This window comes from Trichosurus vulpecula, chromosome 2 (assembly GCF_011100635.1).
Source record: "Trichosurus vulpecula isolate mTriVul1 chromosome 2, mTriVul1.pri, whole genome shotgun sequence".
NCBI classification, from domain to species: Eukaryota; Metazoa; Chordata; class Mammalia; order Diprotodontia; family Phalangeridae; genus Trichosurus; species Trichosurus vulpecula.
In genome coordinates, this window is record NC_050574.1 from 61,634,312 (window position 1) to 61,647,546 (window position 13,235).

Sequence of the window (13,235 nt, forward strand, 5' to 3'; positions counted from 1 at the left end):
ATACATCAGCTATTGGGAAGAAGTGTTCAGGGAAGGGAGCCTTAGTCTGGGCAGCCCCAGGGATGGGCGGGAGCCATTGGGCACAGATCGCCATGACCTTCTGGGGGCAACATCACGCTGTGTTGACCTGATGACGGGCCCCAGAACAAGACCGAGAGGTGGACATGGGCTCATAAGGCAAGGAGAGGGAATAGAGAGGTCTTTTTTATAGTAACCTTGGTTACTATATGCTGCCCCTGCCTGATCTTTTTTGCTCCTTGTCACCATCCTTAGAGAATGGTACTATAGGCACTATGGATATTATCCCCATTGAGATGAAATGACTAGTCCATCTGTGGTCACACGGCTAGAAAGCATCAGAGCTCCAGGATTTGAATTCAGATCCAAGGACTGGATTAGAGAGAGGACTCTGAGGTCCCATTTAAGTCTATAATCCTCTGATTTAAAAAAATAATAATTTTAAAAATTCTTGAACTTAACATACATCAAAATCAGATGAGTCCCCCTAGCTCCCCAGGGTTGTTTTGAGAACAAAATAAGATATTTGTAAAGCATTTTGCAAACCTTAAAGCACTATATAAATGCTAGGTATCATTATCACTATATCCAAATGTGTTGTACATATGCCCACGGAGCAACCAAACCATGCGTACCCCTTGACCCAGCAATACCGCTTCTGGGGCCGTATCCCAAAGAGGTCCTAAAGAAAGGGAAAGGACCCACATGTGCAAAAATATTGATAGCAGCTCTTTTTGTGGTGGCAAAGAATTAGAAATTGAGGGGATGCCCCTCAGTTGGGGAATGGCTGAACAACCTGTGGTACATAAATGTGATGGAATACTATTGTGCTATAAGAAATGACGAGCAGGAAGATTTCAGAAAAACCTGGGAAGGCTTATGTGAACTGATGTTGAGTGAAGTGAGCAGAACCAGGAGAACATCCTATGCAGCAACAGCCACAGTGTGCAAGGACTGATTTTTATAGGCTTAGCTCTTCTTGGTAATACAATGATCCAGGATAATTCCAAAAGACTCATTATGAAAAATGCTATCCACATCCAGAGAAAGAACCATGGAGTCTGAATGCCAATCGAAGTACACTATTTTCACTGTGTTCTTTCCTGGTTTTTCCCCTGGTTTTTTTTTCCTTTTGTTCTGATCCTTCTTTCACAACATGACTAATGTGGAAATATGTCTAACATGATTGTGCCTGCACAACCTATATCAGATTGCTTGCTGTCTCAGGGAGGGGAGGGAGAAAAAATTGGAACTCAAAATCTTATAAAAAAATGAACTTTGAAATTGTCTTTACATGTAAGTGGGAAAAATAAATGCAATTAAACCTTAAAGCGACCATATAAAAGCAACCTGAAAGTTTCTCAATGCGACTAAAAGGCAACAAATGGGTTGTAGGGCCGAAGGAAGGACTTGTACGGGAGACTTTGAATCTCTGCTTGCATAGCTCGCGTTGTTTCTCAAACACCTCATATAGTTAACTTTCGAAGCTGTCCTGCTCGTCTGGGGAGCCTCTGAATCATTTTCGCTCCAAGTCCAACCCTTTCTCTGCATCATATCACCCCATTTTCATCTAAAAACAATGAAATGACATTCAACAGCTTAATACCTTTCTTTGTATCCTCAATGTAGCTCAATGCCTGACATCCGTTGTCCTTCAATCATGTCCAACTCTCCATGACCCATTTGAAGTTTTCTTGGCAGAGATACTGGAGTGGTTTGGCATTTCCTTCTCCGGCTCATTTTACAGAGGATGAAACTGAGGCCAGCAGGCTTAAGTGACTTGCCCAGGGTCACACAGCTAGAATTGGAAGTCACATTTGAACTCAGATCTTCCTGATTCCAGGCCTAGCTCTCTCTACTGCACCACCTGGCTGCCTGACACACAGCAAGAGCTTAAAAAATGCCTGATCTCGTTATTTATTCATTTTAAAATTTATCATTTATTTTAAATTTATATATATATTTATATATTATTGTATAATATTATATTATATTATGATATAGTATTATATTATATAAATAATGTTTATTATTATTTAATTTATTAATATGATGCTCATTACAAAGTATCTGACTGGGGGCTGGGAGCGTTCTTGACTTTTGCATCCCTGCAGTGACAGGAAACTCATTATTTTACAAGGCAGCCTATTCAACTGCTTAATAGCTCTGAATAGTAGAAAGAACATCCTTATATTGAATGGAAATCTTCTTTCCTGTAACTTCCTGGAGCCAAAGAAAATAAATTTATTAAATGCTCGTCGACTATTTCCTCCTCAAGGAGAGCTCTTCAGGTATTTGCAGACAGAGAGCCAGTGCCCCTAAGCCCTCTCCTTCCCATGCTAAACACTTCAACTTCTTGTAATCAGTATTCTGTGAGGCAGTTAATGGTCAGCTGTCAGGATAGATCTGAGTTCAAATCCTCTTCCAGACACTTACTAGCTGTGTGACTCTGGGTAGGTCACTTAACCTTTCTCAGCTTCTGTTTTCTCATCTGTACATAATAGCAACAAGTACCTCACAGGGACACTGGAAAGATCAAATAATTTAATACATGATTGTATTAGAACATTCTATGTACTGAGGGCCCTCCCAGCTCTGACATCCCGTGTTCTAAGGCCCCTCCCAGCTCTGACATCCCGTGTTCTAAGGCCTCCCCCAGCTCTGACATCCCGTGTTCTAAGGCCTCCCCCAGCTCTGACATCCCGTGTTCTAAGGCCTCTCCCAGCTCTGACATCCCGTGTTCTAAGGCCCCTCCCAGCTCTGACATCCCGTGTTCTAAGGCCCCTCCCAGCTCTGACATCCCGTGTTCTAAGGCCCCTCCCAGCTCTGACATCCCGTGTTCTAAGGCCTCCCCCAGCTCTGACATCCCGTGTTCTAAGGCCCCCCCCAGCTCTGACATCCCGTGTTCTAAGGCCCCCCCCAGCTCTGACATCCCGTGTTCTAAGGCCTCCCCCAGCTCTGACATCCCGTGTTCTAAGGCCCCTCCCAGCTCTGACATCCCGTGTTCTAAGGCCTCCCCCAGCTCTGACATCCCGTGTTCTAAGGCCCCTCCCAGCTCTGACATCCCGTGTTCTAAGGCCTCCCCCAGCTCTGACATCCGTGTTCTAAGGCCCTCCCAGCTCTGACATCCCGTGTTCTAAGGCCTCCCCCAGCTCTGACATCCCGTGTTCTAAGGCCCCTCCCAGCTCTGACATCCCGTGTTCTAAGGCCCCTCCCAGCTCTGACATCCCGTGTTCTAAGGCCCCTCCCAGCTCTGACATCCCGTGTTCTAAGGCCCCCCCCAGCTCTGACATCCCGTGTTCTAAGGCCCCTCCCAGCTCTGACACTCTGTTTTCTAAGGTTCCCCTCTCAGCTCTTTATTTCGTATAGCACTAGGCAAACCTTGATGCTAATGTTAGTGTCAGCTCTTACTATTATGGTTTGGTCCCCAGTCCCCTCACTTTGCTCCAGATAGAGGCTCTCTCCTTGTCAATATCCTTCTTAAAATGTGACCAGGGCTGGACAAAGTACTTCGATTATGGATCAAATGAGGGGCCGGGACAGTGAGGACTACGGGAATTCGGAAGAGGGAGAACTTAGGATGGGATGAGGGGCTTGGGAAAGGCTTCCTAGAGGAAGCAGGACTGGGGCTGAGCCTTGGAGAAAATTTAAAACATGAAAGTAATTAAATGGGCCATGGAGTCAGGAGGACCTGAGTTCAAAGCCAGCCTCAGACACTTGACATTTACTATCTGCGTGACCCCGGGCAAGTCGCTTCACCCCGATTGCCCCCCCCCAAAAAAAAAGAAAGAAAGAAAAAAGAAAGTAATCAGATGATACAGCCGTGATTAACATGCTTACTTTAACCCTTCCCACTACATGGGGAGGCAGGGCCGCTCAATGGAAATGGGGATTTGGAATGGGAAGACTTGTGTTCGAATCTCACCTCTGATGCTTTCTATCTGTGTAGTCTTGGGCAAGACACTTCATCCCTCTGAACCTCAGTTTCCTTTTCTGTAAAATAAGAGCATTGGACTAGACTCCTGAGGCCCCTTTAGACCTGTGATCCTCTGAATCTCTCTAAGCCTCAGTTTCTCCATCTGTACCATGAGGAGTCTGGGTTAGGTGGCTGCCCAGCTCCCAGCTAGCTCTGGATCTAGGATCTTTAACGACTCCCAACATTTTTATTATCATTACGGGCTCTGGACCTGTAGTTTCACTGATATAGGGAACTCCCAGGTGAGGCTGTCTACTTTACCAAGGCAGACTGGCACCTTCTCTGAAGTTTCCAGTCTTTGACCTTTGCCTAGAGCACTGGGAGGTTGTGATTAGCCCGGGGTCATATAGTCCTGTTTCAGAGGCAAGACTCAAAATCAAATTCTTCCAGTCTCCAAGGATGGCTCCCTATCCACTGGGCCACACCACCTCTCTTCAAATAACTAACATTTATCTACAGCTTTAAAGACTGCAAAGCACCATACACACACACACACACACACACAAAAACACATACATGGCGGTGAGAGGAAGAGGGAGGGAGAGAGACAGAGAGAGAGAGAGAGAGAGAGAAAAGAGAGGGAGAGGGGGAGAGAGATGGAAAGAGGGAGAGGGAGAGGAAGAGAGAGAGAGAGAGAGAGAGAGAGAGAGAGACTCTGGGAGGTAGGTAACCCATAGGCATGATTATTCCCATTTATTGAGGAGAAACCTGAGGCTTAGAGCAATGCTTCAGGGTCACATCACTAGTAAGCTTCAGAGGCAGGACTCGATCCCGGGTCTTTCTGACTCCAAGTCCTCTGGACGCTTCCTCACATTTACCCTGTTCACTCTCTGCACCTCCTAAGTCCCCCAGCTATGACCTCATGAGGAATAATGAGGTTTGTGTCTCTTCTTTGGAACTAATCAGTACTAATTTATGTCATGAGCTGAGTCGAGGTCCATGGCTGGGGAATCATTGAATCTTTCAGCTGGAAGGGAGTTAAGAGAACCCCTTCCCATTCATTCACCATCCATCCATCCATCCATCCATCCATTCCTTCATTCACAAGGGCCTCGGTGCTGATGACTCGAGCTGTCCAAGGTGGCAGAATGTCTTCCTTCACTACTCCCCTGAGCAGTAGGAGAACAAGAGGCTGTGGGTAATCCTTCCACCCATCCCCTGGCCTCTGTGAGGCTTTGCCTTCAGGTCAAATAGTGATTCTTCCTGCTGTGACAACTTTTACAAATCAAGGTTGGAAAGGCCTGTGCCACATCTGGGAGGTTTTCCCATCTGGTCCCACTGGCCCTGGGCTGAGGCCCTGTTCCTACCGACACGGCCCCTTCCATCTGGGAAGTCCTTCCTATTGTTTGTAGGACATTCACACCCTGACATGGGTCTCAGGGAGGAGCCTTCTCAGCAGGCTAGGAGCCCTTGGGAATGAGCCCTGGGGAGATGGGGGGGACCTCAGAGAGAGGGAGATGGTTGTGGAGCTTCAGAATGGGGAGACTGGGAGGTACAGGGGGCCTAGAGGAGAAGGCTCATCCTCATGGACCTCCCCAATCCCCCTCACTGAGTCCCTATTTCACTCACTAATGCCCCATTTAATACCCTTCATCCCCATTTCTTTTACTTTACATCTCATACCCATTAATTACTTAAGATCACAGATCTATAGCTGGAAGGGACCTCAGGAACCAACTAGTCATATCTTATTTTACAGAGGCAGCTAGGTGGCTCAGTGGTTGGAGTACTTACTGGGCCTGGAGTCAGGAAGACCTGAGTTTAAATCTGACTTCATATACTTACCGGCTTTAGGATCCTGGGCAAGCCACTTCACCCCTGCCTCAGTTTCCCCAATTGTAAAACAGGGATAATAATGACACTTGCCCACCAGGGCTGTTATGAAGACAAAATTTGGAAAGCACTTTGTGAACCTTGAAGCACTATTTAAATGCCGGCTATCAATATTCTACAGATGAAGAAACTGAGGCATAGGGAGGTTAAGGGATCTGCCCAATGTGTAGGCCATCAAATACAACACCCACCTTTATGGAGGTCATGGGACTTGTCCATCCTCCTAGACTGTCACTCAGAAATAAGATTTGAATCCATATCATCCTATTCACTGAATCTCCCCCCTCGCCACCCTATTTGCTCCCATCTCCTCACTGAGTCTTTTTTTTAAAATAAGTTAATTTATTTGTTTTTATTTTTCAACATTCACTTCCATAGGTTTTAAATTTCCCCCCCCTCCCCAAGACGGTGTGCAATCCGGTTTACATACACATTTCTATCGTCCCTGGGTCTCAATGCTGCACATGGGACCCTCCTCTCCATACTCAGGGCTCAGTGGGGAGATGAGAATTCTTATAAAGCAAGATGCCCATCAGTGGGGACAGGGGCCTTGGCTGCAGTGTAGGGACGGAGGATTCTTCTCCCCAAGGAGATAGATGACTCAGGGAGAGGAATGAGAAGCTCAGTGAGGGGGTTGGGGACTCAGTGAAGGAGCTCTCTTCCCAAGCCCCCTACCCAGCCCCCTCACTGAGCTTCTCATTTCTCTCACTAGTTATCCATTTCCTCAGGAAGCCATTTATTAAGTCCCTAACCCTTAAGTCAAGTTCCTCTATGAATCCCCCCCCAATACTTCCTGAGTTCCTGGGCCGGCCATACAGGGTCCCAGTTCCCTTACAAGGTGCTCCTCATGGGTTCATGGGATTATCATAATCACAAAATCATAGAAGAGATTTTGGAGGTAAGTGGCAATTATGATTCACACTCAAGTCCTTGGTTCTAAATCCAGTGTTGTTTATACCATACTCTGCTGCTCCTTCTCTGGGTTTCCATCCTTTTGTTGTTAATGAGTTAAGTTGTATCTGACTCTTTGAGAGTCAGATTTTGGGGATTTCTTGGCAAAGATACTGGAGTGGTTTGCCATTTCCTTCTCCATCTCATTTTACCTATGGGGAAACTGAGTTAAGTGATTTGCCCAGGTAGTAAGTGTCTGGGGCCAGATTTGAACTCCTGAAGATAAGTCTTCCTGACCCCAGGCCCAGTACTCTATCCACTGTGCCACCTAGCTATCCCTACCCCATTTCCTTCTGTTAGCCTTCACTTGGTCCAAAGCCCCTCATTAACACTCTGTTGAGTCTCTTTCCACTTCCTGAGCTCCCAGGCTCCCACTGACCCTTTATCTACTAAATCAGCTCCCATCCCCTACATTGAACATGGCTGAATGAGCAAATGAGACAGCATTTATTAAGCATTTACTGTGTATCAAGCACTGTGCAAATTGCTAGAAATACAAATAGAAAAATCAAGACAGTTCCTGCTCATACTAGGAAGAGATAACCCATCAAAGAAAGTTCTGCTGCAAATCAGATCACAAGGCCTCAAAGTCCCAAGTGGCCTTAAGTGAGATCATGATGTAGCTCAGGTGGCAGTGCCAGGGCTCCAAAGGGCACAGAGGCAGAGCAGATGGCAAGCTTCCATCCTTTTCCTGAACATCCATCTCACTGGCAGGAACAGAGTTGGTAATTCCTATCTCATTCAAGCCACCTGACTTCATTGGTAATGAGACTTCCCACTGAAAGATTTTCTGCCAATTCAAATTGCTACCTGCTCTGTAACTTACAATCTAGTCTTAGAGAACAGCTGCCTGGGACTGAGAGACAGGTTCATTGGCTCACCTAGGGTCAGCCAGTATACATCAGAGTCAGGACTTGAACCCAGGTCTTTGTGACTCCAAGGCCAACTCTATCCCCACTATGCTAGGCTGCCTATCATATTTATTGAGCCTATTTTCCCACTAATTAAGTCCTCATTTCCTCTAAACTCCTTGAGGTCAGAGACTGTGTTATTTTATAAGTCTGTATATCCCCTGCTGGAGGCATCCTGGAGTGGTGGATAGAGAACTCAGCTCAGAGTCACGATGCGAGAGGTTCAAATCCTGCCTCTGACACATACTGCCTAGATGACCATGGGTGAGTGGATGACCTTCTCTGTGACCCCAGACAACTCCCAAACACTGTAATTTGCAGAGATTGGTTGAGGAAGTTTCTTTACACACACTCTAGCTTCCTATTGTTCAGTCACTTCGGTTGTGTCTGACTCTTCATGACCCTATTTGGGGTTTTCTTGGCAGAGATACTGGAGGGGTTTTGCCATTTCCTTCTCCAGCTCTTTTTACAGATGAGGAAATTGAGGCAAACAGGGTGAAGTGACTTGCCCAGGGTCACACAGCTAGTATGTGTCAAGGCCAGTTTTGAACTTAGGAAGATGAGTCTTGCAGACTCCAGGCCCATTGTTCTAGCCACTACACCACCTAGCTGCCCCTACCAGCCCAGGTCCGGACCACACTACCCCTCCCAAAAGCCAGTGCCCATCAGTTATTTAATGTGTTTTTTGAGTTGAATGGAATCCACATACTCTCATAGAGTTCCCATCCCCCTCCTAATTTTCCCCCATCCCCTACAAAGGAGTAGCAGCTATTCACAGACTGATCTCCATAGCAATTGGCACAGAACTTTTAATCTCTGGTTTTCCAATCTGGGCTGGTTCAGCCCTCCTTCAGACAGCCAGGTGGCCCTCTCCTCCTGGAGGCTCTCACCATAATGGTGCCAGCCTTAGTGAGGACACCAGAGTGGCTTGAGTCCTACTGTGCCCCAGCTCTCCTGAGCTCAAGCCATCCACCAGCCTCAGCCTCCCCAGAAGCATGAAGCACCAACCTTAGCAATGATGACACCAAAAAAAGAGAAGAAGACAAAATGGAAGTGAAAAAAAAAAAACCCCAGCGGAGACCAGCTTCCCTTTCTCCTTTGCTCAGCTCCCACACACCTCACTGATCTCTCCCCTCTCCTTTTAATGACCCCTCATCTTCTCTCTGAGGCCTTGTCCTGCTTGGGTCCTCATTCCCTTAAGCCTCCATCCTCTCCCTCAGGCCTGATTCAGCCCCCATTCCCACGATAAGCCCCCTCTGCCTCCCTGGGCATCTCTCCGAGCATCTACCCCACCCCCACTCATCTGCTGCCTTCTCACTCAGCCATCACCCCCGCCCTGATTGGCTCCCATCTTTTTCTCATCCCCAGCTCCCCTCAATGAGCCCCAAATCCCCTCATTAAGGGTTCATTTTCCTTGCTTGAATCCTATTCCCCGATGGAGCCCCCCTCCCTTTCCCGTGTCCCAGCTGAGCCCCCGTCCCTGCACTGAGCAACCTTTTCAATAAGAAAAGAGCCCTCATTACAGTCCGATTCTAATCCCTCACAGAGTCCCATCCACTTAGCATCCCAGGCTAATAGGATTGTCGGGGGAAAGGAGTTTATCGAGGATCAGTCCTGAGCCTCCCCCACCCTCCTCTCCCACCCTCCCACGCCTGCTTTCTTTTTTTAAAGGAGGAACTGAAGGCCCTGAGAAGATGAGTGACCACCCAAATCAAAATTTATTAGGAGCAGTTTGTGAAGCCTCTGCTGTACGGTAGGCATTGGGTGATACAAAAGGCAAAGCTGAAAAAGGCCTTTATTATGAGGGGTTTTCTTTTCTTTTTATTTTAAATGGGGAGAGAAAGTAAATGATAACTTAAAACAAAATGAAATTTTTAAAAAATGAGACAACTCAAGGGAATGACCAGGAGAGACACGCTGTCACAAATATCGCAGAATCCCAGACCTTTATCTCCTCCCTGCCATCTAGTCCCCCTCATTAAATCTCCCTCCCTCTCCCTGAATTCCCATTCCCCTCAATTAACCTCATGTCCCCAGTGAACTCTCAACATCCTCCCCATGGTCCTCGTTGTAGGCCCATAGGCCCAGGACTTGGAGCTAGAAGGGACATTAGAAATTATTTTATAAATGAGGAAATCGGGAGGAATGACACATTGCACGGGTAGTAAGTGTTGTTGAGTTGTTTCGGTCCGACTGGACCCTTCATGACCCCCTTTGGGGGTTTTCTTGGCAAAGATACTGGAATGGCTTACCATTTTCTTCTCCAGCTCATTTTACAGATGGGGAAACTGAGGCAGGTTTAAATGACTTGCCCGGGGTCACACGACTAGTAAATGTCTGAGGTTGGATTTGAACTCAGATCCTCCTGACTCCGGGCTGCGCACTCTGTCCACTGCGCCACCAACCAAGCTGCCCCTGGATAATAAGTAGCAGAACTCAGACTGAACCGGGCTTGTTTTTTATTACAAATGTTCTTTCCACCTCTGCACTGGGCCCCTACCTCCTCAATAAGCTCCAATTCTGATTCAAACACTGTCTCCCCTACACTGACTCCTGTTTCCCTAAGTGACCCCCATTCTGCTTCCTAATATTCTCAGGCTCTCATAAGTCCTTTTCCCCTCACAGGGTCAGTTTGCATTTCTCTCACTGAGCCCGTGGATGAGCCCACCTCCCCCTGGCCTCTGTCACCATCCTAGATCACCATCCTCGCTCATGAAGTGCCCATCTCCTCCACCCCATCATTTTACTGAGTGCCCATTTACTTATCCATCCCCTAGGACCCCATGGAACCCTTACCCTTAGCCATCCCTCCTTCCCCTCATTCCATAGGCCATGTTCCATCTCTGTGCCTCATTCCTCTATCTGGGCCCCTATTCTCTGAGCACCCATGATGCCCCCAGGAGACCATTCCTCCTTCAAAATGGCTGATAGGGCATCTGTGAGTGGACAGGGGTAGGGGACTCAGTGAGGATGGGGGTACTGAATAAAGCAATGGGTCTTGATGAGAAGATGAGGGCAGAGGGAAGGATACTCAGTTTGGGAACTCAAGGTGGGGTGGAGACAAAATGGAGGCTCGACATGGGAATTCTTTATAGAGATGAGACTCAATGGGACTTAATGAATTAATCCCTTTACTGACTGTCCATCCCCTTCACAGAACAATCACAGGGCAGCTGGGGGCACCACAGTGCACAGACTGCCAGGCCTGGAGTCAGGAAGCCTCCTCTTCCTGAGTTCAAATCCTGCCTCAGACACCTTCCTTCTCTTTGAGCCCCCATTCACTTCATCTATATGATCAAATGAGATGAAGTATATAAAGCACTTTGGGAGACCTAAGGCACTATATATACATCAGTCATTATTATTCCCTGATGGAGAGGAGTGGGGAAGTTGTCCCTTGGCACCTGACCTGGGAGAGCCCGGACAAGTGAATGCAAGTAGGTACCATTGAGGTAGGCACAGATTAGGGGTATGGAGCCAGGGGTTGGGCAGCAATGGCCCTCCTGGGTCCAAATGAACAAGGGTCCCCTGCCATCCAGTTGGCTTGGGTGTTCAGTAAATATCTGCAAAATTGAATTGAATCCCTGGTGTTGCTTGGGTCTAGCTCTGCCCCAAAGGGCAACCTAATGGTCCTACCTATGCCTGACAAGGCCCATTGTTCCCATGAGCACACTCTAAGACTACCAGACCAACCTGGACTGCCCAGAGTACTTTCTAACATGATAGGGAATCTCCTTGGAAGAACCAAGCCTTGGCTCCCCTTGATGGGTACCTCAGTCACACACCCCAGTCCAATCCCTCCCCATGATTATTGATGCCCAGTGAGAACTCCGGAGAACAGGTGCAGGCTGGTACAGTGTGTACCTACCATGACACCTGCTCTGAGGGAAGAAGATGTACTGTTAGGTGTGGCACTTTGGAAGAAGCTGGGAATTGGACGGGGCAGATCTGAAGAAGTGCCTTCCAGACATGAGGCACCACTTGTGCAAAGACATAGAGATGAGAGATGTTGCATACTGGGCTGGCTAGACTGGAATGGAAAGTGAATGGATGGGAGCCAGACTGTAGCAGGCTTTAAAGGCCAAAAGGCCAGACTGAAGAATTTCTATTTTTGAATATGGGATGTGTGTGATGGACCAATTTGGTAACAGTTAGAAGACAATAGTCTGGGTGAGGTGATGAGTGCCTGAACTGGAAACAGCCTTAGCTTTGGATTCAGATACTGTGTACTACAGTAAGGTGGCACAGTGGGAGGAAGAAGGAGGAGGAGGAGGAGAAGGGCAAGGAGAAGGAAGAGGAGGAGGAAGAGGAGGAGAAGGAGGAGGAGAAGGAGAAGGAGGAGGAGAAGGAGAAGGAGAAGGAGAAGGAGGAGAAGGAGAAGGAGGAGGAGAAGGAGAAGGAGGAGGAGAAGGAGGAGAAAGAGGAGGAGGAGAAGGAGAAGGAGGAGAAGGAGAAGGAGAAGAAGGAGAAGGAGAAGGGGAAGGAGAAGCAGAAGGAGAAGGAGAAGGAGGAGGAAGAGAAGGAGGAGGAGAAGGAGGAAGAGGAGGAGGAGAAGGAGAAAGAGGAGGAGGAGAAAGAGAAAAAGAAGAAGGAGGAGAAGGAGAAGGAGAAGGAGGAGGAGGAGGAGGAGGAGAAGGAGGAGGAGAGGGAGAACAATGGTTTGCCATTTTCTTCTCCAGCTCATTTTGCAGATGAGGAAACTGAGGCCAACAGGGTGAAGTGACTTGCTCAGGGTCTGTGGCCAGATTGGCAACCATGGAGATAAGTCTTCCTGACTCTACTGCGCAGCCTAGTTGCCCCTAGTCAGCACTTAATAAATGCTTACTGACTGACCAGCTGACAATGAGCCTACGACGGAACGCCAAGAGCCAGGGGCGAGACTACTCATGGTAGTCTGCCCCATCCAGGCAGTTGCAGAGGTGGCTGCCAGGTGGAGAATAATTAATCTTTCTTAGTGCTCTTCTGATGATCTCAAAGTACTTAGCAGAGTTTCAATGCCCCTGGGAACCAACATCAACTCATGCTATCTACATGCCCAGTCTGGACAATTCCCTTGTCTGGTAGTCATGTTACACTTAGTGTGTTTGGAAGAGTCTGAATCTCTTCTTATTCCCCATCCCCTGCTGGGTCATGTAACCCAATTAGTGTGGGAAACTCCCTCAGCAAATACCCTGGCATGGGAACAGTTGGATTTCTACCATTTCTGGTTTCATATCCTGCTTTATGTTGTACTCTCTGGGCTAAGTGGTTATCCCTTTCTGGACTTCTGACCCCCTCCCATAAACCATAAGCCATCTGCTTGGGGACGAGTAAAGAGGGATGCTATCTTGGGGTTGCCAGGGCTCCTGAATGGCAGTGCTCAACAGTCAGGCTGCCAGCCCCATTGTTTCCTGGGAGCTGCAGCTACAATGTGCCAGGTACTGTGCTAAGCCCTGGGTATACAAAAAAGGGAAAAAATAGCTCCTGTCGTTAAGGGGCCCACCTTTAAATGGGGGAAGGCAACATGCGAACAACAACGTACATTCAAGACATTTACAGGGTAAATG